The following is a 27,802-nucleotide window of genomic DNA, read 5'->3' on the forward strand; positions in this document are numbered from 1 at the left end:
CGTCCCCTTGCATTGCTCACCATGCTTTGGGCAAGGTTCCTCGCTCCGCTACTGCTGCTCTTGGCACAGGTTATTGTTCCCAATTGTAGTCCACGTGGATCGTAAAGTATGAAAAGGTTTCAAAAATGGGAAAAAAGTAAAAAACTCATGTCAACCTTTTGTCATGTCGACCTAGAGTCCCTGTCGACCTAGAAACCACGTCGACCCAAGTGTGGTCGATCTAGAGACCGCATACTGATAAAATTCTCTGACCATACAAATTAGTAGTTGACACTGTATAGCAATAATTAATTTCTTTGAAAATGATTACAAATAGCCATTTTCCCTGTTTCTTGAACATAAGTTTTGTCAATAGATCTGTAGTTAGAAATTGTATGACTTATGGTGCATACACGCTGGGCGATTTGGTAAACAATATTGCTCCTATTTACCCTCATCCCCAGTTTGTATGCTATGAGCGATGCCCGATGCGCGCAACGACCCCCGCTGTCTGCTGTACATGAAGCTCAATCTGAGTATATTATTAGAAGCTGCATGTTTGGGCCACGGCATGATGTCACTCGTAGGGCATATCGCATAGCGTGTACCCACCATTGAGGTGCATACATGCGGAACGATTATACCCACAATGTGGGCATTCCCGATCGATCGGAATGACACATCGTTTACATTGTTTCGTGTGTAGGAATAACGATGGTGATGCGCGCACCTTGGGTTGCTAGCAACATCCTCAGACCTTTTGTACATGCAAGAAGATCTAGGGCTGTTATTAGCGATGCAGCAACATGGCCTCCGCTTCCCTACCCACCACCGTCACTCATCGCTGCCGGCATCAGCAAGTGTGTATGCACTTCCAATGCCTACCCCCCGCCAGTCACGATGTGTAGTTCAGTGACACATCATGCCATGTGTACCCACTATTAGAAATGAAAAATGAAGCTTTGTATCTTTGTTGAATTATATTATAGTTACAATATAGTTCTCACATTGTTGTAGTAAAAAATCTGTTATTATTACAGCAGAGTATATTCATTGTATGTTTGTTAAGTGTTGCAGAATTACATAATATTGAATTAAGAGTTCAGACTAAATTGCAACTTTCAGCAAAATGTTCTTAGAAAGTTCCTTTTATTGAAGAATTTTCATTAAACACCAACTCTTACTTGAGCAGAGGTGTTTAAACTTGACATGTACGATAATTTATTGTGCACCATAGTTTGTAAGATGCATGGGGAAAATGGAGGGGGGGGACACATATGTTTTAATGTTGTGCTTTTTACGCATTTGGCATCATTAGAACTTGCTCACAATTACTTGTGTGCTTCTTTTTTTTTAGCTAACTAAAGGGCTTTTCAAATATGATTAATACAGTGGTTGCCAAACACATTCTTCAAAGCACCCTAAAACCCCCTTTCACACCTCCGCTTCAACCCAGGTCATTGCCAGGCTAACCCTGGTCGCATCTTGGTTTGAAAGAGTCCCCCACACACACAAAAAAAAAAAACACAACAAAAAACGGGTCCAGTTACCTGGGATTCCAGCCTGTGTAGCTTCCAGGGTTGGACATGGGAAGGACTCCGGTTTAGGGGCATTGTGATCCGGTAACTCGGTTCATCCAACCTGGGTCCCCTTTTCTCCCTGTGAAGAACTGGCTCACCGGCACTTGGAGATGACGTGATCTCCAAGTGCTGGCAGAACAGTTCCACTGCACCCATGTGCAGTCTAATACCCCTTTCAGACCACCAGCTTGTAAGCCAGGTTATTGCACACGAGCTTGCAGTAACCCGGGTTGCTGTGCGGTCTGAAAGGTGCCAGGGTAATATCCCGAGTCAAGTGACCCGGTATTTCAACCCTGGTAGCGACCAGAGTTGAACACGGCTTCACCCCGGGTCGCTGTGCGGTGTGACCCGTTTGCCAGGTTGACGCGACCAGTTTCCCATTCACACTGTATGGACGGACGGTGCTTGGAGATCATCTAATCTCCAAGCGCTGCCTCCGCACGCATCACTGCTGACGTCACCAACTCGGTGAAAGGGGCCAAGGCGGGTCGCACCCGGGAAGCACTCGTGTACGGCTCCCGGGTGCGAACCCCAATTTGAGGTCTGAAAGGGGTATCAATGGATCCGACCCTGGAATAACCCAAGTTGGAGCCGTGGTGTGAAAAGGGCCTGACCCAGATTAAAAACTGTGTTCCAAATCCCTGGTCAGACCCAGGATTCTGTTGTGAAAAGGGTGTAACAGTCCAGGTTTTAAGGATATCCATGCATGAGCACAGGTGGCTTAATTAGTTCCGCTTTCATTTTTATTTTACCATTGGTGCTTAGCTATAGATATCCTTAAAACCTTAACTGTTAGGCGCCTCAAAGACCAGTTTGGGAACCACTAGATTTATGGGCTCATTCCCTCCAATGTGTTATAACATTGAAACCAGTAGCGGATCTTGCCACGGGCAAACAGGACTTTTGCCCGGGGCGTCACCTTCTGGAGGGTGTCTGGCAAGATCCTCTACTGTGTCCCCCGCTGGTCCCCCGCTGTGAAGGGAACTAGACGCTTCCCGTCTAGTTTCCCTTTGTGGAGAGGACCTTTGCTGTGCGGTGCGCGATGACGTCATCGCGCACCGCACAGTATTGTGGGACTGGCACAGATGCTAAGGGTCATAATTGACCTCTAGTGTCTATGCTGTGCTATGGGAGAGAGACGTCATGACGTCTCTCCCATAGATCCGAGGAGAGGAGTGGCGCCGGTGAAGGTCTGCAGCGGTCGGGAATCAGGAGCGGGGATTGAAAGTATTAATTAATTTTTTTTTTTTCCTTTCTGCGGCACTACTCTACAGGGGGCACAAATGGGGGCGTAACTGACCATGCCCCGGTAGGAAGCCACGGCCCTATTTTTTGCCCGGGGCGCCACAAGGGCTAGAACCGGCCCTGATTGAAACATTGTACATGATTTATTTATATTTTGTATTTATTTAATGTTTGATAACTGCATGTTTTAACTTTCTTACCGAGGTGCGTTACAATGTACAGTTTTCTGTGCTGCGTGGGAACCCTGCTCCTTTCTCTTTTAAGGGGGGCATATACGTACTGATGTGTGCTGAGTGATCTAGCACGGACCGCTCAGCACATATCTCAGGATGCTCAGCACACAGCGCGATGTGTACTGAGCGAGGGGGGGGGGGGGGTCACTTAACACAGCGGTGTAATGAGCAATCTAACTATCCGAAGTCATCGATAGTGACGCGCTGGGCATACACATGGAGAGATGTGTGCTTGATTTCTAAGCAATCTAGTCAGATTGCTTAGAATTTAGGCACACATTGCTATGTGTGTACCCCCCTTAACTCGCTGGGTGTTATGTAATAGGTTCCAAGTTTAAGGAAAAAAAATTTATTTTTTTTTGCGAATTTGCTAGGAATTCAAATGTTTGAAAAGTCGGTTGGGTGTCTGTATTTTCCTGTCTATTAGGTAGGAAAAAAAGACACCCGACTGACTTTTCAAACCATTGAATACCCCCCAATGTGTCAATTATTTATAAGGCTGGTTTTGACTTATAATTAAGCTTTAAGTTTAGCGATGAATTCGCTGAAAACACACCGTTCCTTAAATATGGAATTTCATACATAACCCCCTCAGTCTCTGGATGCCCCCTTACCTCTATTATCTTACAATAGTTGCCACAAAACATATTTTAAAAGCACATTTGGCCAACTCCCATTTTTGGCACATACTTTATTTAGGGGGACATGTACTAAGCAGTGATAAAAGTGGAGAAGTGAGCCAGTGGAGAAGTTGCCATTGCAACCAATCAGCTGCTCTGTATATGTTTATAGTATGCAAATTATAAATGTCACGGCAGTGCTGATTGGTTGCCATGGGCAACTTCTCCACTGGCTCACTTCTCCACTTTTATCACTGCTTAGTACATGTCCTCCTTAGCCTGCTGCATGCAGTGAAAGGTAGGGTGGCTGGGCGCCATGCAACACCCACTGAAACCACCAAGCCTATAGCGCACCATAGACCTGCCCTCTGTTCTGATTACCAATTTCCCAGTATTGAGAGATTTTCGTTTAAGCACTATCCCAACGGTAATGACACCCAAACAAATTACATTTTGTACATCACTTCTATGAGGATATCTGTAGTTAATACCAAAACTAAAGAAGTTTCTCCACCCCTGATGTCATGTCCAGTAACTACCATACAGAATGTTACATTTCATTAGGGCATACAGTTTTGCAACTTAGTAAGCCGCCCATGTATTTTAGCCAAAATGCACTAAAGTTAATGGAATATTTTTATTTTTGATATAACTTCAAGCGTATATTCAGTGATGTTACAGTGAATATTAGTTCAGCCAGGCCCGGATTAAGGGAGGGACGACAGGGGTGCCCACGCATTACGTTGTTGAATCGGAGGAGTCCTCCTTCAGCGGCTCAGCTGTTCATTAATAGCGGCCTCCAAGGAGCTCCTCTGTGCACAGGCAGTCCCGCAGGATTGTGAGGGGAAATCTCTCAAGACAGTTTCAGCGCTAATCCTGCTGCTGCTCCACTCTGGATGTCCAGAGGTGGATAGGTGTGTGTATGTGAGTGTGCTCTGGCGCACTGTCCGTGTGTGTGGGCATGCGTGCGTCGGGAAAGGGACTTTGCTAGCAATAGTGGAGGCCCCCACAACCTCTGTCGCGCTGGGCCCCCATCTGTCTTAATTTGGCCCTGGGTTCAGCTCACAAGTGTTTAGTAGACAGGTTCTCCTAAATTGTTGATGTGATTTTACAATGCATGTTTTAGTGACTTTAACCCATTCAGCTACTGTATGTTATACAGTGATGGAAGATCTGGGTGCTGCAGTGAATTGCAGAGGGAATTGGGTATAATGGGTGGTCTTCAGTATACCGCCAGCCGGGATCCCAACCGCCGACATGCCGACACATTCTCTCTCTTGGGGGTCCACGACCTCCCTGGAGGGAGAATAAATAGTGTGGCGGGCATAGCGCGCCACCGTGCCCGAATAGCGCGCCACCGTGCCCGCAGCATGACGAGCGAAGTGAGCCCACAAGGGGCTCATTAGCGCTCGCCCAGCTGTCGGTATGCCGGCAGTCGGGATCCCGACGCCGGTATGCTGGCCCCCGGGGATCCCGGCCGCCGGCCACTCATACTATACCCGGGTTTAATATCCTTCCATGTTTTTTCCAGTATGGAAACCCAAGAGGCCAAATATTGGCTTAGCAGCCTATATTATTATTAAGAATATTTCTGGTGTTCAGTTCTCTCGGTAGGCAGACAGATCCAATCTTGCATCCCCAGTGGTTCCAGTTTCCACATGTTTGGTGTAAGTCTTGTAATTATCACTCTTCCTATTAGATACATGGATTATGATGTTTATCAATGTCCTGCTAATGCTGCATTAATGAATCCCTGATTGTATGATTCCAAGCTCTTTTCAATAAAGAAATGAAGAGAACTACTATATATACAATTACCCATAAAGCCAATCACAAACATAAATACATGGACATTTGTTGTTAATAGAGTGTGCTGGATGTGCTATTTCTGACTTAGCACTGGGGTGTGTGTTTTGTATTTATAATGCCTATGCATATGTCGTTTGTAGCACCATAAGTCCAACCCACAGTGTGTCTGTTTGAGGTGTCAGTTTAATATGCTAGTCACATTAGCTGAAAGGAAACATGTTCTACTGTAGAAAGCCGAAATCTTATGTTTACAATGCGTAGTTAATTTCTAATGATCTCAAAAGATTTGGTTTCCAGCAATCTCAAGTATAAAAACCTGGCAATATATTATTCTTACCCTTAAGTACAGGAGGAATATCTCCGATAGAATTAGCAACTGCATCTGTCTGCTAGGTCTTTAGACATTTGATTGCAGAAGCCTGTGTGCTACTACGTAACGAGGATGTTTGTGTGTTTGTTGATAGACCATAATTATAAAAAAAATAGAAAAAAAAACACTATAAGAAAAACAATCAGAACGGAGAGATAGATAAACTGTCACAGGGACATGTTTGGAAAATCTTATTCAAATCTTATTTTTATGTAACACGTTTAATACTTTTTATTATATGATGCTTTATGTTACTAGTATGTTTCAGTTTTACAGTATTGTTTCATATCTCATTTTTTTATACATTGTAGATCACAGAGTACAAATGTCAAAATAAATTCAGGGTTTTTTTATGTTTAGGAAAATTGTCTATCTATCTATCTATCTATCTATCTATCTATCTATCTATCTATCTATCTATCTATCTATCTATCTATCTATCTATCTATCTATCTAGGAATGATACATGTGGTAGGGAATATAGATTGTAAGCTCCACTGGGGCAGGGACCGATGTGAATGGGCAAATAGTCTCTGTAAAGCGCTGCGGAATATGTGTGCGCTATATAAATAACTGGTAATAAATAATAATAATAAATACATATTATAAATTGGGGACATAAAATGGGGCCAGTTTTTTTTTTTTGGCTTGTAGGATTTCAGTAATCAGTGTCAAAGCAAATGACTTTATTTTGTGTCCTGTCTGCACAAACATATACACATAAATTGCCATTTAATTAGTAGAGCTAATTACTTGTGTCTATCAGCCCAGCTCATAGCTCTCCAGTCAAGGGCGAGAGCCGCGGCTGGAATTTGTGGTGACATCAGTTAGACAGCTTTTGCTGGCAAATAAATCGTTTATCAGGCTTACTGTACAGATGGCGAATTGAGGGGCTTAGATGCAAATAGAATTGTCTTTTGTGTGTTATAATATTAATAAGATCAGTAAATCTCATCCACTGTTTGAAATGAATTACTCTAGTTCCCCATATACTTGTATATAAATTGATGTGCATAAATGTATCCATTTTTTATCGTTCGTGTTTTGCTATCAGTATACGTTAATACACACTCCAATACAACAAATAAATAAATATTTATTTTATAATTTATTTATTTTTTAATTAGAGAAGGGAAATTCCTTCACCGACTTACTTAGCATTGTAGGAAATGTTATTTATTATGTTATTTTATGCTATTATTTGCCTTAAGCTAACAATCTAACAGATTTCCAGCCACGTAACTAACCATATACATAATTACTACACCCGTGTTTCATTTTCCATCAGTTGCTAGGGTCTAGTAATTACAGGATGTCCTAAAAGTTCCATCCATTCGTGCACAGGGCTTTCTGTATTACAGATGGAGGACATTTTTTGAGGAGAATGGCACCATGGCGCCCCTGTTACATGTTATGTGGATAGAGCACTTTTTGTACATCGTGTTGATCACAAATTCCCTTGTGTGGCACCCTGCAGGGGGCAGGAATACTGCAGCGTGATAGAAAGCGCCCTTCACTATATGAGAGCGGCTAAGTTTGGGGCAATGACTCCATCTTTATACAGGCCAAATACAACCTTTATTGGTAGTGTTTTCTCTGTGCCATCCAGAAATGCTACAGTGCATTAATATGTGTTATGTCTACATATAGATCTGTGTATATATTTGTGTGCTATTATATATATTAATATATCACTAAAATCATCTACAGTAGTGCGTGCGTGTGTGTGTGTGTGTGTGTGTACACACACTCGGATCCCATATATAACATTGTATCTACTGATCTATATATTTCTGTATCCACATCCTTATGCAGCTTAATCCATTTATATAAATGTGTGGAAATACTATTATCTCCCCTCCTGTGTGTACTATGTAATACTATATAACCAAATGCACTCACACACACACACATGTGATAAAGTATAAATGTCTCCATGTATCAGGCTGAAATCCACTCTCAGAAGAATAAAGCCAGAGCCCAGAGCTTGTTGTGTAGCTGTGTGTTTTAGAGGTGATGTGAAGGTGAAAGCAGACTAGCAGGATGGTTGGATATATCATTGATATTCTGACTCTGAGGCTACAAATGGGTCTGTGGCAGATGGAGTCTGTGTCGAGGAAGAAAAATGGCAGCTTTGGAGCATCATCTCTGTGTTTGCTAGCAGCACCGCTCACAGGCTGTGACCTTCCAGCGTTCTGTAGTTCTCCTGTGCTCTAATAAATTGTCCTTCCTTTCTATCATCTAAAAGGAGAGAAATGGCAGTACCATAATTCAGTACAAATTGAGTTGTTTCATTACAAAGCAGCATAAACATGTTTTACTGCCATCATTTTAGCAGTGATCTTTTATAGTCACTGGTATTTTTAGAAATAAAAACCAGATGCTTTTTAATAGTTATTTTTATGTAAACAGGAATATTAGTTGATATTATTGAGCTATATATATGTAATGTAGAATGCCAATAAAGTCACTGTTGTCTGCTATTAATGGAAACCTTATATGGCGGTTGATGGTTTTCTGTATTCCTTACTTTTCTGGAGTCACAGTCTCACATGTCTTCATCTTTGTGCCTTTTTCACAAGCTAAACATAATTTTCACGATTTCCACCCCATTTTATATAAGCAGGTTCCTCCTAATAAAGGAACAATGAAAATGAAACATAAAAAGTTGCAAAACTATGTGTTACCAACATTGCAAAACATTTCTGTATGTCCTAGAAAGAAATTTGCAGTGACTCTGCAAATTGCACTAAGGTCATCCATTTATTTTTATTTTTTTTATTTTTTTTTACACCACCAAATATGATATTTAACAAATGTTTAAAGCCTTCAGTATGTTCCTTAGACTAAAAGTATGGTGTACGTGTAGAGAAGTGATTCCCAAACTCAAGACACACTAACAAGGATTCCCAACCTCAAGGTACACTAATAGGCCCTACACATTAGGCGATATAACTGAACGATATGAACGTTCTCGTTCATTAATGAACGAGAACTCATTCATATCATTCAGTGTGTAGGCACCAACGATGAACGATGCGCGTCCCTGCGCTCGATCATCATTGGTGCCATTTCACTTATGCATGCAAGCCAATATGGACAATCTCGTCCATATTAGCTTGCACAGCTATGGAGCCGGGGTGACGGTTCCCCCCCGCCGCCGAGTCGCCCCGTCTGCCGTATCGGCCGTCTGGCAGCTCGGCGGCGGGTTGCCGAATGTGTAGGGCCCATAACAGTCCAGGTTTTAGCACATGAACCTGCAGAAACCCAGGTTTTTGTGCAGTGTTAAAGGGCCAGGGGAAATAACCCAGGTCGAGCAACCCGGTATTTCAACCTGCGATTAAAGCAGGGTTTTACACTGGTCCAACCTGGGTTGAAGTGCAGTGTGAACGGGTTGCCGGGTTGATGCGATCTCATCTGATCTCCAAGCACTGCCTCCGCATGTGACTCTGTGATGTCATCGACGCGGCAGTTTGCCGTGTCTGGGCCGCCAGTCTGAAAGGGGTCTCAAGCAGGTCACACCCGGGAAGGACCCGTGCACAAGTCCCATGTGCGACCCGATATATCTGATGTGATAGCGCTATAAGTCATCTGTGCTCCAGTATGGCTATCCTGAAAACCTGGACTGAGCGTTTAGTAATATACTTGCCATTGTGATGCATGTTCTGTTTACATTGTTTTTGCCCTTGCAATTGTGTGATCTGTTTGTTAATGGTTTCATATGAATGTTCTAATGCTTTAAAATTGGATTAATTAGTGCAGAGACATATTGGGTGGACATGGATCTTATAATGCTTGTGAACATATGGGCTTGGTAAGGCTGGATATAAGGATTTTAGGAAGGCTGAACATATGGATCTTGTTCTGTATTAAATACTGTGAGGGCAATTCTGCAGCAAGATATCTAGTGTGACAAATCACCTGCATCTACTACCATTGGGGTACATTTTAGTGAAATCCGTGCACAGATGATGATGATGATGATAATAATAAAAGAGTTGCCCTGACCTACAGCAACCTATCAGAATGCATCTATTACTTTTCTAGCACAGCAATGAAGATGAGTGCAAGTGTCTCATTGGTTGTTACCGCTTCTAGCACCTATGTTGCACAGTGCTTTATATGGGAGGGGGGGGGGGGGGGCAGAATGCATTGGTGATTTTACAAAACAATAAAACAAAATCACATTTTGTGTAGAATATCCTATATGAAATCCAGAAGCTTTCCTCTGCCTGGTACTGCTTGCTCGCTCCTGTCTATATACATGGGTCCACAGGAGCAAGGACAATTTACTTGTCCTCCTCACCATACTGTTCTCTTTCCCACTGACCTGGTCCTTTCTCGGGCAGCTTGTTGACCAACCCAACACCAGCTACCTGTCAGCAACCAGACATCAGGAGAACCACTGGAACCTATCACTGCTCGGATCAGATATTCTCAAAACTGAATTTTCTATTTTTTAGTGGAGCAATTCTTTACTCCAGTGAACAAATCTTTATTGACTTCAGCGGAAGTTATGTCTGGTCTTACTAGAGGTGTGAGAAATCCATTTTGAGGCAAAAGTCTTGCATGTATTGTTAATAAAGATCTTATTGCATCATTATTTCTGAGACTCTACAAAGTAGAACTTTTTGCCTTTAACTGTAGCTTTGAAAATGAATGCCATTGGCTCTTTCCTAGAAAGCTATCTTTATAACTGATATCATGACTTTGTATCTATTTTTAGGAAATTCAGCTACTATTACAAAGAAACCATTTTATTTCCTAATTTTCTTGGTTTACTTTCATATCATTTTTATGTTTGAGAGTGATGGTGCGTATTACTCTTCATTACAGTAGTTTTATTTTATTTGTCACGTCATGTGTTATGCTATTGAACTAAAATCATGGGGGGATAATCCAATCACGTAGAAAGGGTTACAGGACCTGTCAGTTCAGTATTGCCTACTACATAACCCAGATCTGTTTTGTCAGCGTCTTGACCCTCCCCCATTCTGTGTTCTCAGCATCCATTGATTTATCCCCCTCCCTCACTTACTATTTAACTGCAATATGCATAACTGTAATTGGCAATTTTTCCCTGTAAATGTGGGAACCCCTCCACTCACGCCGTATACAAAAATGTCTTGCTTGGAGCAATGGAGCTGAATACTGGCAGAAATATTGAAATGTTGAGGGGGGAAAAAAACTGAGTGAGCAGAGAAATGATGCAAAAAGAAAATGACACTGAGGTCTTGGTTTAATACATATGTATTCCAGGTTGATGGTTGATTTCATTAGCAATCTCATTGTTATGCAATGTCTGTTCTTCTGCAGCAAAATGAATATTGTATTCACAAAGGCAGTGTGTGTGTGTGCTCCCACATTTATGTGTAGAGATAGACTTGGATGTCCTTTCATTTAACACTTCTGTGCATCTATTTATTTTAGGAAACATACTGGCAAAAAAAAAAAAAAAAAGAAGCTGCCTTTATTCCATGCGTAGCTGCCACTGCCCCGAATTCCCGGCTCCTTCAGAGATTTGTTCTAACACTTTTTAATTAATGCTCTTCTCCATCCTCAAACACATCACGATGATTTCCAGGGGGTAAAAGAAGGGGGAAAGCTGCAGGCCTCAATTTGCTTTCTCACTGTTTTCATCATATCAGTGCTATAACTACAGTGCTCATTGTTATGGTGCCCATACACTTATGAGATTATCGGTACTTGCCTTCGATTTCGACCACATCTGTGAGAGAAATCAAAGGATTGTATGCACTTTTTAGTACCTTTCGACGCGATGTGCGGGCACGCCGGTCGAATATCGCGTCTCAAGATATTATGTGCTGCACATAATATTTATCGAATCGCAGTGCGATCGCATGTGTTTCTAGAAACACATGCTATATATCGCACTGCGATGTGCGATGTGGCCGCTCCCACTCGGCGGTGACGTGCCCATCACGTAATTACCATGCAATCTATCGCATGGTAATCTTTTTGGCAGTTCAGGTGCGATTTCATCGCACCTGAACTGCCGGTGCAATGCCCTGCGATGTCACGTTGCGGGGCATCGCACAAGTGTATGGGCACCATTACAGTAGATGTGACAAGGTGCAACTGCTACCTTCTGTTTGACTACTGGTGGTCAATGTTGCGTACAGTAACAGAGTGTGACACTGGGCAGTACAGTAAGATGGACAACTGCCTAGGCATCGCTTGTACCCATGGGTATCTTTTGGGGCATTAGTTATGGTAATAGGCATCTTACTGTTACTAATTGGTTTCTTGCTGATCATTGCTACTGCTTCTTGGCATTACTACTTGACATCACATTTGGGCTAGTGCGGGGCATTACACGGATTTACTGTAAACTGTTCATGGGAAATGCCGCTGTACTACATTTGATCAGTGCTTTATTGCAAGTTGATTGAAATTAAAGCTAGCATATAAAATATAGCTGGTTGTTATAATGTGTATATCAGATGTTGCTTATGGCATGTTAGGTTGAATTTTGTGGAAATGTGACTGAGTCTCAATGGCAGCTCTCCCGGTACTGGCGTTCAGCCAGAGGATGGTTGCCACTTATGATCTGTGGTCTAGTTAAGCGACGCAGACTTGTGGCTTTACTCTTTGGCTGAGCTTCCGAGTCAGTCAAGTGTGCATTAAAATGAGGTATCATCTTGCCCACTAATTTGTATAATCAAGCCCACATTAAGTACTGCATGCGCTTGATGTCCGGTGTGCGCTGCATGTTGCAACACTTTAAAGGCGATAGCCTCAATGTGTGTTTGGAGAATAAAAGCATCTCTTCTGCCCCAGATTTTCCTATGGGACCCACTGATTGTGATCAAGTCTTTGGGAGTACAGTATACAAAATAATTCTGAGATATCAGCTTTGGAAAACAATCTCCATTTTTGCTCTTGACACTTAGAAGAAAGACAAAATTTTATTTTATGGGGAATATGTACTAAACATTGGAGAGCGATAATGTACCAGCCAATCAGCTCCAAAGTGTCATTTTTCTAACACAGCCTTTATCATGGCAGTTAGGAGCAGATTGGCTGGTACTTTCTCTCCACTTTATCTCTCTAAGGTGTAGTACATCTCCCCCATTGTCTGAACACAGTGGAATTTCAAAGGTGTGTCCTGATTTTTATTACAAAAAATGCACCATATTTATATGGTCTAAAATAGTTAATAAAAGAAATATGTTAATATGTTTCATGGATTTTTATCTCAAAATGGCATATTTTAAGGTTATTCCTAATAGATTTAGAATAATAGTTAATCTGCTGGAATTATATGATTAATACAATACTTGACATAAGAGCAATCTGAGTAGTGCTAATGTCCACACTAATTTCTTAATGACTAACCACATACAGCTGACCACAAATGAATAATTATACATATAACAATGTGTTCTCTTATGCACAATATTATGGATTGTTATGAATCTGAACCTATGATCACACAAACACAGTGATCTGATTGCAACCCAACTAGCGTTACATTTGTGGGAGGTATGTAATAGCTGTCGAAGGGGCAAAGTAAGGACTGCTAGCTAAATTCCATTCAGGCAACAATTTCCTCAGAAATTGGAAGACAGCATTATGAGTAATATGAGGGGGGAGTGCAGGGCACACTGTGTCCGGGGCCCCCCTCTGTCAGGGCCCCCCCACACTGACATCACTATCCATACCCTCCAACATTTTACACATAAAAATTGTTTCCCCCCCCCCCCCCAAAAGGGCGTGGCCACAGCTAAAGGGGCGCGGCCACACCCCATTTCCTATACTAACAATATAAGTTTAGAGAGCCAAAAATCGGTACAGACCATAAAAAAAGGTACTATACCTTCCAAAAATGTACAGTTAGAGGGTCCTATGCACTATCTCCTTCTTGTGCAGCAGCAGTACCAGGCAGCCAGAATGTTAGCAGGACAGTATGCAGTTCAGGCAGAGTATCATTTCCATGTGATACCGACAGAGCTTCCCAACCAGAGGAGAGATAGAAGGGGGGAGAGAGTTGCAAGTCACCCAGGAATACCAGGTTCTCCTCCTTTCTGCCTGGGTGTCTGGGTTCTGTGTAAGCTGCTATCTAATGAGAGCATTTGGATATAGAGACACACACAGTCCTGCTGAGTCCTGTTCCAGTGTATAAGTAACACAGAGGCTGCTGCTGTTGCATTCTTGCTAGATAAATTATAGATTTGATCTTTCTATTTGTATTTTAAAGTTCTTTACGTTGTCTTTGTTCCACTACAGGAAAACTATAAATAGTTGTCTCTCTTAGGTGGAGCTATAAACAGTACCCATTCATTAGTAAACTAATAGTTTAATAATCCATAACTCCAGGAGGGACAGAATGCTCTCTACCTGGATTTCCCTCTTAATTTATGATTGCAAATGTTGAAATACCGTTCTTATCAATTAAATAGTTCAACACAGGCGACGCCAATCAAATATTAAGAGGTAAGTCTGGGTGGAGACATTTTGTCCCTCCTGGAATGGGTCAAGCTGGGAGGTATGCTCAATCTATTATACACGTCCTTCCCCCGGGACCCCCCCTGTCTTTAGTGCACCGGGCTCCCCCCAAGACTTAATCTGGTCATGAGTAATACAAAATACATGATGGTATAAACTAGTTTGCAGCGAAGCGATCAGGCTACAAATCGGCAGTTATGCGTATGCGGCGCAATGCTTCGCGCGACGTATGGGCACAACAAACGATGTCGTTTTGCACGGGGTCTAGCGAGGCATTTCAGTCGCACTGCTTGCCGCAGAGTGATTGACATGAAGTGGACGTTTCTGGGTGGTAACTGACCGTTTTCAGGGAGTGTGCGGAAAAACGCAGGCGTGCCAGATAAACGCAGGCGTGGCTGGCTGAATGGTGGGCGGGATTGTGACGTCAAATCCGGAACTGAATTGTCTGAAGTGATCGCAAGCACTGAGTAGGTTTTGAGCTACTCTGAAAGTACACAAAAATATTTTGTAGCCGCTCTGTGATGCAACCGTTCGCACTTCTGCTAAGCTAAAATACACACCTAGTGGACGGTGGCATAGCATTTGCACGGCCGCTAAAAACTGCTAGCGAGCGATCAACTCGGACTGACCACCCATATGAACGAGGTAGACAAAGTGCTAACATGAGACATAAGGTAGAGATGGCCCTGCCTAGAGGGGCTCCATTAACATTGAAACAAGCAACACAATGGTGATGGGTGCACTTTAAATAGTAATAAAATGAGGATACCATCATCCTCGATCTTTGGCTTCCAAGCCACCCCCTCCGCGTCTCTCACACACACACCATAGTTACCGACATTCTGGCTGCTTTCTGCGGGAGAGAGCAGCCAGGTCGGCTCAGAGGGCGGGCAGGGGAGGCTGTGACGTCGGGGAGGGAGTGGGCTGTAGGCTGGACGGGGGTGGAGCAAGGGCGGGGTCATGATGGCACAACCCTTAAGCCACGCCCCCGCTCTGTAATGCCGCGATCACCGGCATTACACTGCAGGGGGCGTGGCTATGATGACGTGATTCAGAAAGAATTGCGTCATCGACTGCCCGGACCGCCCACTTTACACACTAAGTGGGCGGACGGGCAGGGGGGACCCGGCGAATCGGGAGACGTGCCTGCTCTTCCGGGGGGCCGGGAGGGTCACCCGATTTTCGGGAGCCTCCCGGCCATTCCGGGAGAGTAGGCAAGTATGACACACACACACACACACACACACACACACACACACACACTATTACTGTTCGTAAATACAGTGCTTTGTATTTTTCTATATCGCTTACCAATTCCTGTAAGTGCAATATCCTTTTAGGAAAGTTGCTTATGCGAGCCGTTCACAGGATGGACACATCTAGCATTGCCCATTATAATAGGACATGAACATTTTAGGACAGTGATTGCTTTTTGTTTCCTAGGCATTGCATGAAAATGTCAACCACAAAGTAAAACTAAAGAAACGGAAAATCAAAGGACTGTGACACCTCTTCATTAATCATTTGTCATTTTATTTGCAACCTCCATGTAGGTCCCTGTGGAATATGCTGTTACTTTGTGAATTAATGATTGCTGGTAATGTCTTTAATTCTTCTTACCACCATATTTATGCGCATCTTTTAAATATATTTTTTTGCATATGCAAATTGGCCTAATGCTTTGAGGCTGGGGGAAGAAAGCTCTTCTTTCCGTTTTGGTATTGACCTTTAGGAAATTGATTGTAGGTGATCTGTCTCCCAAATGGATTCTCATTTGTGCTTTGCACGTTTTCTATGTCACAGATCACATTACTGCCAGCTAAACAGACCTTCTTTGCATTCTATTAATAGTACATTTGTCCATCTATATCCATTACCTCATCAGAGCAGCGAGTGTGGAGATAAATGAGCACAATTCTCTGAACGCTGGCATTTTCTCCCTGTATTGCTTAGCACATGTGACTAATATTTATAGGCCATCATTCTGTCATTCTGGCATCTTTGTTATTGCTGTTTAGTCTAATCTACCCACCCTCTGCAGATGTCCTTGCAAGACTGCTTCACATAGACACGTCATTTTGTGTGTATTGTTCTTGTTACCTGAACACAATGGAAGCAGCCATTTTGTGGGCAGAGCCAACATTCCTGAAAAGACATTCAGTAGGAACTGGTGACATCAGAAAGGTTGGATTTTCGCTTGTGGCTTCGCCTCAAGGTATCGGGTACACTTTCCAAGAGGCATATGACTGCACCAAATAGACTTGCACAGTTTGCTTGCTATCCTAGTCACATGCAAGAAAAACATGTTTTCCAACCATATTACAGATTTTTATAAAGTAAAGTTTGCAAGTCTGTATGGCATTACTAAGTTAAAGTCTACTTTTAATTTCTTAACATTCTAGTCATACAGATGTGTCCTCATACATCTAGCCTCAATACGCCATGCACAACCTGATGCCTAGCATGAGTGAGCTAGCAGTACCCGGGCAGCTCTGGTTGCTTATACTTCTGTTTGTTGCTCTGACACTTGAGCCGTTCTCTGTGTAGGGAACAGTTATGGAGGAGAGATCAGTATGTGACCCCGCCGCACAGGATGCCGAATGTCAGTATACCGACATCGCAATCGCGGGCGCTAGAATGCCGAGAGGGGGGTGAGCGCAACGAAGCCTCTTGCGGGCTCAATGGCGAGCTTCGCCCGTCACAGGTTCTATTCTCCCTCTATGGGTGTCATGGACACCTTTTAGAGGGGGAGTCACCTACCTTGCCGGTATTCTGGTGGTGGTATAGTACCCCGTCGGGATCCCGATGTCTCTATTGAGACAGCCGGGATCTCAACGGGCGGTATGTTAACCGCATACCATGGAGGATAATCTCATCATCTCAACAGTTATCAATGGTGAGAGTTTTGGTTACAGATAAACAAATAGTTGTATATTTTATTATCATTTTGTTTTTATAGCATCAACACCATACTTTTCAAATTATTACCCGGGCTGCCCAGTAAGAAACGTGTTTAGGAGGATGCAGAGGGATGGTGTCATGTACAATTTGGGGCATTGTGCCGTTCAGCTACATGGCTGCTGGGCGTCCGAATGGCAGAACAATTGAATTGCTTCTGTTGGAAGCCATCTAGTGGTGGCAGCAAATAAAACAATTGAGGGGGGGGGGGGGGGTGTAAGAAGAAATGTCTGCCGCTGCTAATGGCCATCTATCACTGCAACAATTGCATAGATAGATAGATGCCCATTTCTTCAGAGGGCCAGCAGGTGGCACGCGTCACAATTGAATCAGCCCTCTTGTATCTTTTAATGTAAAGTGAGCCACACAAAGCAGTTTTTAGGCTGTTTATTTTCTTTTCCGGAATATAGGAAACAGTTTTTGTCCTGGGCAGCAAATTTAAGTCTTGCCGATCATTTTAATGTCTTTAAACTTCAGTGTGCTAAAAACGTTATTCAGTTTATTCAGGTGGCAGCCCAACTTGTAGAACCTTATGGAGACATGGTAAAGTCTGACAAAAAAGCAAGCAGAAAAACGTATTTATATGAAAGCACACCATGGGGGCTCTGTAATTGGTTCTAAGGTCATAGAACTGGCAATTGGTTATAAGGCTGGTTACCTGTAACCCCCAAATGTGTCTTAATTTTGAACATGAAAGTTGTGTGTGCCCGTGGCGGGAAATAATGAATATATGCTTATTTGACCAATTGAGCGATACTTCCAATGACACAGTAGCTCCCAAAGATTCATTCAGCATTTAGATGGCCCAATTGAAAAAAAAAACTAAGAAAGAGAGAGAGTGTAGTATTATGCAACAAACATTGTAAATTAAAAAAAAAAAGTAAATAATATATTATGTGCCCACAAGCACATTTTCTGGTGATGGTGCATGCATCTCTGATGGTGGGAGTAGTGGTGCATGCCTCTCCAATAATGTAAGTGGGGGCACATGCCTCTCCGATGTGGTGGGGGTGCGTGCCTCTCCGATGGTGGTGGTGGTGTGGGGCATGCCTCTCCGGTGGTGATTGTGAGGTCACATGCCTCTATGATTGGGATGCCTGTCTCACTCGGGGTGGCGGTGGTGTTTGCCTTACACAGGGGGCTGGTGTTTCTTGCCTCACTCGGGGGTCTGATAGTGGTTGCCTCAATCGGGGGGCTGATGGTGCTTGCCTCGCTCAGGGGGTGCTGGTGGTGCTTGCCTTTCCTGGGGTAAGAGGGACATGTTTGTTGGGGCCACCTCCAGTAGTGATGATCCTTCTGCATCCCTCATGTTACCTTAATTAAATAATTTATTTAGAATTTCTATTTTATCTTTATTTTAGGTTTCCACCGTTACAATCCCCTGAGGCAGTCCTCTCAAGAAGTGATCAGTGATCTACTTACAATAAAGTCAAAGGGATCCATTTATCAACAATCGCATTTGCAGTGCAATGTGGTCACGATAGTTTACCCAAAATTGAATTGCAATATGCGATTATAACACCCGAATGTATTAAAGAGCACACTCATGGAGTGGTGTACAGGCATTTGGGTACATGAGGTGGGGTACAGGCATTCGGGTACATGACATGAGGATTTGCTAGACTTAACAGGGGTGTCCAACGTGCAAATTTCCAACTGTTGTGGGGCTGCACATCACAGCATGCTGTGCTGCAGCTTTAGCATTCCATAACACTGTGGTGGGGGCATGCTGGGATGTGTGGTTATGCGGTGGTTGGAGGGCCACATGTTGAACCCATTGGACTAGAAACACCATTTCAGCTCATATATAACGTCTACGATTTCCAGCCATTGAGTACTGGCAATGCCATGCTAAAATAATAATAAATAACCCCTTAAATTAGTGAAATCAAAGAGAGGAGAAATAGGCGATGACAGCCAATGAGCACTGAGTTTCTAACCAGAAATGTCAATAGAGATTAAGATATAGGGCAATCCACATTTTTATAATATTTTATCGACCTATGAAGGTGTGTATTTAGTCAAATAAGTAGGTTGAGGTGCACCCGGAGAGTGAAACAGATAATATTGTAAACAAGAAGGAAGGAAAAACTCTCCTTTTGGGGCGCTCAGCCTATGTGTGAATTAGAATGTGGCCTTGGTTGGATGTGCATTGAGAGAGGATCAACATCCAAAGGGTGAAAAAACTAAAAATAGGAAAGAATCTTAGTGGGTATAATAAAAACTCTCACTTAACCTGTATCTAATATGTAATGATGCAGGCACACATTTATTATTTAAATGGGAAGTGAGGTGGACTTTAGACTGGTGTGCCACACTAATCTAGGTGGCGCCGCACACCAAACTCATGCCTAAAACTAATAACATAAATAAGGCCACATGATAATGGAACATACACAGATATATCTAAATTGAGAGCCAGATTACCTGGAGTCACCCCTGGATTCTCCAGATGGCACTACAGGAAACAGCCTGCCCTCCAAACGCTGGTCCCATCCATGCCTCTCAGAACAGCAATAAAAAATGTAGGTAGCTGCTCAATTTAATTAGTAATGTCATCCAGGTGCATGAAAGGGAGGGGTTATTCTAGACCAGAAACAAAGAACAGGTATCCCCCAGCATACGGAATTACATCAGCAAAAAATGTTTATTGCAGTGTAAAATCTACCCTGTATAACACTGGCCTACTGACCCATTGTGTGTAACTATAGCAGCCTACCCTGTATACAGAGGTGTTCTTATACATCATACGCCGCGTAGTGGGAGATGCCTGGCATAAGTGAGCTGATAGGTCACGTGCAACTCCGTTAGCGTCTGACGTATTTATTTATTTTCTTCTAGAAAGTGAGTATTGTTTGCATGGCTGTGAGGTGGGACACACGGGCAGACTCTGCTGATTGAGGTGATGAGCGGCATGCCCTATGTTCTGTGCGTGACTGCACCTGTGTCTGCATGGGAAATGCTATGTTACTGAAAACATACTGGCATATCGTATGCAGACACAGTCACGCGAGTGGGCATGCCGTGAGTCATTTTGGTCGGCAGAAGCCGCTTGTGTGCATCATTTGTGAATAGTACGCATTTTAATGGAAAGAAGTTGCACAAAAATGCTCGGCCCCTACCAAGTCACGCCACAGTATTGCATAACAAGAAGGGCTGTTTAAAGTGCAGGGAGGCTAGATGTAATCAGACACATCTTTAGCACTGGCTTACTGACACTTGTGTGTTACTGTAGCAGCCTACTCACACTAAACATTACCCGAATACCCTAATACACCAGCCTCTGACCCTAATCTAACCCCAAACCTCTGCCTAATCATAACCCCTAACCCTAATACTTTAAGTCAAACTTATAGACCAACCCTAATATAGTAACCCTAATACCCTCACTCCTAACCCAAACCGCTAAAACAATCCTAATACCCTCTCCCTAATACCATTGCCTCCAACTACTGTATAATACTGTTACGGGCAGACTGGCAGGGCAATATGGTTCTTATCTGCCGTCAAATTCTATGTTTGTTTGTGTCATTATGACGAATCTGCATTCTCAGTCTCCTGGACCTTCCACTTTGTGGGGAAGTGGGAGGTCAGCCTACTACCCAGGAGTCCATGAGAGCACTGCAAAATTTGGAGCTCTTTAGGACAACTTGGGAGAGTAGGGAAGCAGAAACAACATATTCACCACCATTGTACAATAAGAACACAATAGATCTTACAATCTCTAAATTATTTTGGAGAAGCACGCACAAGTGTGCGCCATAATGTCAGAAGACAGTTAACCTATCAGAATGTCTTTTAGTTTGCTGGAGTAAACTACAGAAACAGGTGTAAATCCACTAGACCAGCGCACTGAAACGTTAAACCACTTTGCCACAAGCAAACCCTATTTTTAATCTGTAAGAGAATCTCCATTCACCTATATTACAGAGAAATTTTAATGTGACTCTGTAGAACAATGCTCTGCATGTCTAGCCGCGTGGGTCGGTGGCTCGCTGCTCTCGCCACGGGTTCTATTCCCACTCTATGGGTGTTGTGGATTCCCATGAGTGGGAATAGTCCCTGTCAGTTGGCATGCCGACTGTTGGGCTTTCCACTGGGTGGGAATTTGGCGTCTGTATAGTGATCCCCAACAGCCATATTAGGTATCCATTTTGCCTCGGTCTTTTTCTGCTTATTCTAAAGTAAAAATTGATTTGTGCTGTTGTTGTGTTAGGCGCTGCAGACTCCTTGTGACATCATAAATAAAGGAGAATAATAATAGTAAAAAAATGGATCCACCACTTACAGTAGATTCCATCAATTTGTGGGATGAACCAATATACAGCCTATCAAATTGCTAGTAAAGTAGTGACCTGACACAGAGGCCTTGGTGCTGTTACTACTTCCCAGGTGTATTGGCAAGCTGAATTGTCATAAAGATGGTTTCTTCCACTGTCTACAGGCAGGCAGCCACTTGTAAAAAGACAGAGTACAGGTTGAGTATCCCTTATCCAAAATGCTTGGGACCAGAGGTATTTTGGATATGGGATTTTTCCGTATTTTGTAATAATTGCATCCCATAATGAGATATCATGGTGATGGGACCTAAGTCTAAGCACAGAATGCATTTATGTTACATTTACACCTTATACACACAGCCTGAAGGTCATTTTAGCCAATATTTGTAATAACTTTGTGCATTAAACAAAGTGTGTGTACATTCACACAATTCATTTATGTTTCATATATACCTTATACACACAGCCTGAAGGTAATTTAATACAATATTTTTAATAACTTTGTGTATTAAACAAAGTTTGTGTACATTGAGCCATCAGAAAGGTTTCACTATCTCAGTCTCACTCAAAAAAAGTCAGTATTTTCGGAATATTCCGTATTTCGGAATATTTGGATATGGGATACTCAACCTGTATAGCCTTTCTGACAACAGTCTACCATATTTTAACCCATACTGATTCTGCTTACAGCAGCTGATGGTACAAAAGCAAACTAATTGTTTAAGAAATAACCAAATAACACAGTAACATGCTGTGAAATGCTTCTGTTGTAATACTGTCTGAATACTTGTTTTGTAGATGTGCAAGTGATCTTTCATACACAACTATTGCATAATTAATGATATTCAGAGCATACAAGACTCTTGCAAATGAAAGCGCTTTGTTTTCCAAGTCTGTATATGCTGTAGCACCCATGTAGATTAATTGAGGTGCAGGCTGGGAGTTTATGGAAATGTGAGCACGCTTTGGGAACTTTAGACTGTGACTGATAATACACCTTATTTGTTGATGGCAGATTATTTTAATTGTATTGATAGAATGCAGCTTTGACTATACTACTACTCATAATGCATCCAGAATTGTTCAAATGCAGAGAGGCTCTTTTACATAAATAAAGTTAACACAGTGTAATTAATAGAATTTTTGATGAGAGATGTGCAGAAAAGATAAGTAGGGGAGACACTGCTTAACCTGCCATAGACTTTTTACTTCACGGTTTTGACTATAAAAACGATTAGAATAATTTTTGGATATTTTATTTAGTCTAAACTCTGTTTTAAACGTTCGTATAACAGGAAAGGCTCTGCTCACCCCACCGCATGCCACTCCCGGTCAGTATCCCGATGGTCGGATCCCAGTTATCGAAATGCTGATGCTGGAATCCCAACACTTATCAGAATGTGGGATTCTAAACAGCGGGATGCCGTGGTCTGTATTCTGACTGTCGGCATTTCAGCCCCAACCTGGACTGTCTAATACACTTTGGAAGATAACTGTAATTTTTTCATAATGCATAAGAAGGCTTCCAGAAATCATATGGCCAATTTCAGCTTAAAAATAGGGCTCCTGTCGTTCTGCTCATTCCGGTGCTTCCAAAGTGGGTCCCATTGCAATGGCAGGTATATGAAGCAGAGGCCATTCTGGTGGCTAATCTCCAAAGTAGAGACCAGTGTGTTGGCTAGTCTCCACAGTAAAGCCCATTGTGTTGACTAGTCTCCAAAGCAGAGAACTTTGTCGGCTAGTCTCCAAAGCAGAGCCTATTGTGTAGGCTTGTGTCCAAAGCAGAGCCCATGGTGTAGGCTTGTGTCCAAAGCAGAGCTCATTGTGTAGGCTTGTGTCCAAAGCAGAGCCCATTGAGTGAGCTTGTGTCCATAGCAGAGCCCATTGTGTTGGCTTGCCTCCAAAGCAGAGCCCAATCTGGTGGCTTGCCTCCAAAGCAGAGCCCATTCTGGTGTTTATTTTATTAAAACAGGCCCATGTAACTAATGTGCTAATTTAATGATTTATATTGGCTGCAACCTAATGAATACTGGCTTTATAAAATGGCTGTTTCAAATGTGTGCAGGTGACAGAATCAAAGAATACACAAGTGATAATAAAATTATGTACACCTGTCTCCTGCAAGCAGGATAAAATAAAACTATATGTAATTCAATATACGTATAAAAGAGAAACTAATCTTAAAATGTGTATACTGTTTGTAACTAAGATCAGAAATACCATACAAACACAAACAATCCTACATGAGTGCATTCTGAATTGGGACACGAGAGCGTGAATACATAAGAGTGTGGGTGTAGGAACTACTGTATTGTTAGGTTGTCCCCTCCCAGAGGAGTTGTAACAGAGGAGGGGGCCTGTGTGCAGACTCTGGGTGGGCCCCCTCCTCTTCACGGTGCAGTAGACTCTGGCATTGTGCCAGAGTCTACTGCACATGCGCAGGTCTCCGGAAACATGGTGACTTCCATGTTCCGGAGACTAAAACTCTACTAGCGGGCATTTTGACAGCAAATTTTTTATTATTATTTTTTTGACGCAACTGCACTGATGCACAACTCTGGAAAGGTAAGTAAAAAAAACATGGGTACAGTATGTGCGGTGTGGGCCCCCTGGACCCATGGGCCCATGTTTTAGATGTGTAAAGCTGCTAAACCCATGCAAAATCCTGTTTAGCTTGCCCAAAACAGGGCTGATTTCATGCAGCTGAGCGATTAAGTAGCTCCTTTGGGCGTCCACTGCTAACAGGAATGCTAAAAACAAATGAATTCCCCCCATTTTGTGTGGCAGGGGAAATACTTCACATTTACCTGCAAGTAGGGATGAATATGGCCTGGGATAGGATTGTTGGGAGGCATGCAGATGTGCTCCACTTTGTAAAATTTGCCTATAAGGATAAATTCCAGGCTCTAATTTCTCATATAAATCATATCCTATCTGTAACCGTTTCCTATATATACACTCCTTGCTTTCACCCACCTCCAGACATCTTCAGCTGCCTGTTCTGTGTCCTCTGCTTATATCCTGACCCTTCTGTCATATCACAAACCCAACGGCATCTGTTCTGAACACCCTATTTTCGCTGTAGTCTTCATACGCAATAAAGTTGGAAGGATAATAGCACAGTGTGGCTGGTTGTACTGAGTGCCCTGTCTATATTACTATTGCTTTGTGATAGATAGATAGATAGATAGATAGATAGATAGATAGATAGATCTCTACATATTGAGAGATATTACTTAGGAAAAGAGTTTTGTTGATTAGACTGAATTTTTTTTTTTTTTGTTTATCTACCTTGGATTTATAGATTATTTTTGCTTTCCAGTTGATTATCTGTTTCTTTCCATCCAATTAATTACAATAGACTTGAGAAAGCAAAACATTTTTAAATAGAACAATTCAAAAAGCAGGCAATTAATTGAATATTCATATTCCCAATTCGTTGATTGGTACTCTCTGAGCGTTACAGCATGGATATTTGGGAAGACAGGAAAATCAGGAAGGTATAAATAATAATCTTTGTTTGTAGGTTGCCAAGCACTAGCACAGAAGCTGGTGCAGGGTAATAAAAAATTGATCGGTGCTCAGGAAATCACAATCTTGCTAAATGTAATGCACGCACACGTATCTCAATATTTACAGTCAAGAATACAATCACCTTTTTTTTATTTGAATTAACATCCTTCACCTGGATATATGATTTCACAACATTATTATTATACTGCTGCCTTATTCTATAGAACAAGTTTAACATTTATGGGTGGTGGCATCAGCTAGCACTGACATTGCTGCTGCTGATGCATAAGTGAATGGGAAGTGCTCTTCCAGTCTAACACGGGAGTGAAAAAGCTCTAAAGACGCTACATGTGTAATCACTTACATTCAGCGGAGGATTGTCACTCATTTACTTCAAATTTTTCCCTCGCTCCTGCGTTAAATGCTGTGGATGCTACACTTTTCCATTTGACACCATCATAAGTAGGGAGGCCAATCCAGGGTCATTTTTTAAATCCCGGTATTCGGGATTGAAATATCTCAATCCTGAGATTCCTTGGATTGATGGATAATTATATTCAGATTTAAAAAAATTACATATAAATTCAAAATTGATTCAAACCCACTAGTGCACTTGTGATTTGCAGCACTCAGTGCACTAGTCTAATGCAGCCATTGGTCCAGCCTGGTCAATCTTCTTCTCTATTATGGCCGGTGAGTGCATCCACTGCTGTCATACATTGTGCAGACGGCTCCTCATTCGTAGCCAGAGTGTGACCGGTGCTGCAATCAGCTGTGTTGGCATGTTGGTGGCTCAGAGACCTGGCATGGAAGAGAGAGTGAATCTGCACATGCGCACTGTAATCTTGGAAATTCCAGGGTTCAAATCCTGGTGTTTTGGTGCCAAAATCCCAGGATCCCGCTGATCCAGATCCTGGGATTGTCCTCCCTTATCATAAGATGCAGATGTTTTGCAGAGGGCTGCAACATAATTGCAACAATGTGAGTTCTGTTGTAGTGAAGAGGGAGGTGACGGTTGGGGTTCAGAGCTCATCCCGGTCCCTTTTTTCAGTCCCCGGTATCGGGATAGAAAAATGCTCAATCCCGGGATTCCCGGGATACCCAGGATTGGGTTGAAGATTTTTAAAATTAAAATCTTCAGTGGACCCGCCCAGCCCACACAAATACTCACCATCCTAGACAGGAGGCTGGGATGGTTCACTGGCTGCACGCTGTGGATGGCAATGTGCAGCGAGGGAGGCTGGCGTCAGACTGCGCAGCGTGACCTCTGACCTCATGTCACACTGCACAGCATCTGAGTTTGCTGAAGAGGGTCAACGCTCCCCGGCACTGAATAAAAACAATGGACTGGCTAATCCCGAAATCCCCAGGACTGGAATTTCCAATACCAAGATTGAATCCCAGACAATTTTTGTGTCCTAAATGTTGGAATCCCGTCGATCCTGAGATTGTCCATCATAGCTCAGACAATGGTCTTTACAAATTGATTTGTAACACATTTAATAAAATCCTCTAGCTAATACATAGGTTAAGGGGGGGGGGGGGGTACTCACGGAGCGATCGCTGCTTAAAATCTAAGCAATCTGACTAGATTGCTTAGATTTTAAGCATGATCACTCCGTGTGTAGCCCTCACAGCGACAGCGATGTGCAGCCCCGCGCATCGCTATCGCTGATGCTAGATTGGCCAATCTAGCGGGTCGCTCACTTCACCCGCTGGGTGAAATGAGCGCCCCCCCCCATCTCCCCTGAGCGCTCAGCGCACATTGCGCTGTGCTGAGCGGGGGGAGAGATGTGTGCTGAGCGGTTCGATCAGCACACATCTCTCCCGCATCGGCCGGTGAGTACTGGCCTTTAGACAGTAAAATTGTAACAATCGCCTCCAGCTGCCATTGTGTTATCTTGCCTCACTATCTTGAACTGCTTTCCAATCCCTGGGGTGGCACTTGATATGCCGGCTGGGCATACCGTAGTAGACCCCAATCCCTGTACATTGTAGATGAGTGGGATGAAAAGTTGTTGTTCAAACTTTACCTCACTTGTTCATGTGCTGTGACAGCCTCCATTTGTTGAATGCAAATCCGTGATATGTGCAATTGCATTGTATGCATAATACATGACATCATCATATTTAGGACTTGCCCCAGCCTATACTTGGCGGAAATGGAAGTTAGCTTACGTCTAACTCTGCAGAGCCCTCGGTTCCATCAAACTTTGGCTACGTGAGAAGTGGAGAGGCGTACAACTTTGTATCGCCCATATGGGTGTACACACTGTCTCAGGGCATGCAGAGTGCAGAAACACACAGGATTTGCTCCGCAAACAGTTGTATGTTGTATGTTCATCAGAATACAGACCATCAATTCACTGTGAACTAATAACTGTGATGGGGCACAGGGATGCGCTTTAGTTGCGAGAGAAGAACTAATGGTTAACTGCAAATTTTTGGCTCTAAAATGGATCATTGATGTCACTGGTTAATACCGAATTGATAGGCTGCAGTCATTGTCTGTGGGATAGGGCTGTTGCAGCATGTGGAACGTGTTTGAGCATGCTAAACCAGACCTATTCTCATGATTTGTAGCACATATACATGTTGTGTAAATGTATATTCTGTGTACTTAGATGATATTCATATACATTTTTCCTCTATTCTGTTTTACTAAGAGACTTTCCTAAGACTCACTACAGTGCCTTGTTAGCTATTGTAATGCAGACAGTAGTCCCTAGCCAAGTAAGTTAAAAAT

General features: G+C 42.8%; 2 long non-coding RNA genes across 2 annotated transcripts in view; one reads left to right on the plus strand and one right to left on the minus strand.

Moving 5' to 3' along the window:
• LOC134944799 (uncharacterized) overlaps positions 1-27,802 on the plus strand; it is a 283,767-nt gene that overhangs the window by 146,492 nt on the left and 109,473 nt on the right. The gene's annotated exons all lie outside the window — the stretch shown is intronic.
• LOC134944800 (uncharacterized) overlaps positions 6,987-27,802 on the minus strand; it is a 35,920-nt gene continuing 15,104 nt past the window's right edge. Inside the window, exons 2-3 of the long non-coding RNA XR_010181956.1 lie at positions 8,367-8,469; positions 6,987-8,077 (exon numbers count right to left, since the gene is read on the minus strand). This is a non-coding gene — a long non-coding RNA (uncharacterized LOC134944800). The remainder of the gene's footprint in view (positions 8,078-8,366; positions 8,470-27,802) is intronic.

This window comes from Pseudophryne corroboree, chromosome 7 (genome assembly GCF_028390025.1).
Source record: "Pseudophryne corroboree isolate aPseCor3 chromosome 7, aPseCor3.hap2, whole genome shotgun sequence".
NCBI lineage: Eukaryota > Metazoa > Chordata > Amphibia > Anura > Myobatrachidae > Pseudophryne > Pseudophryne corroboree.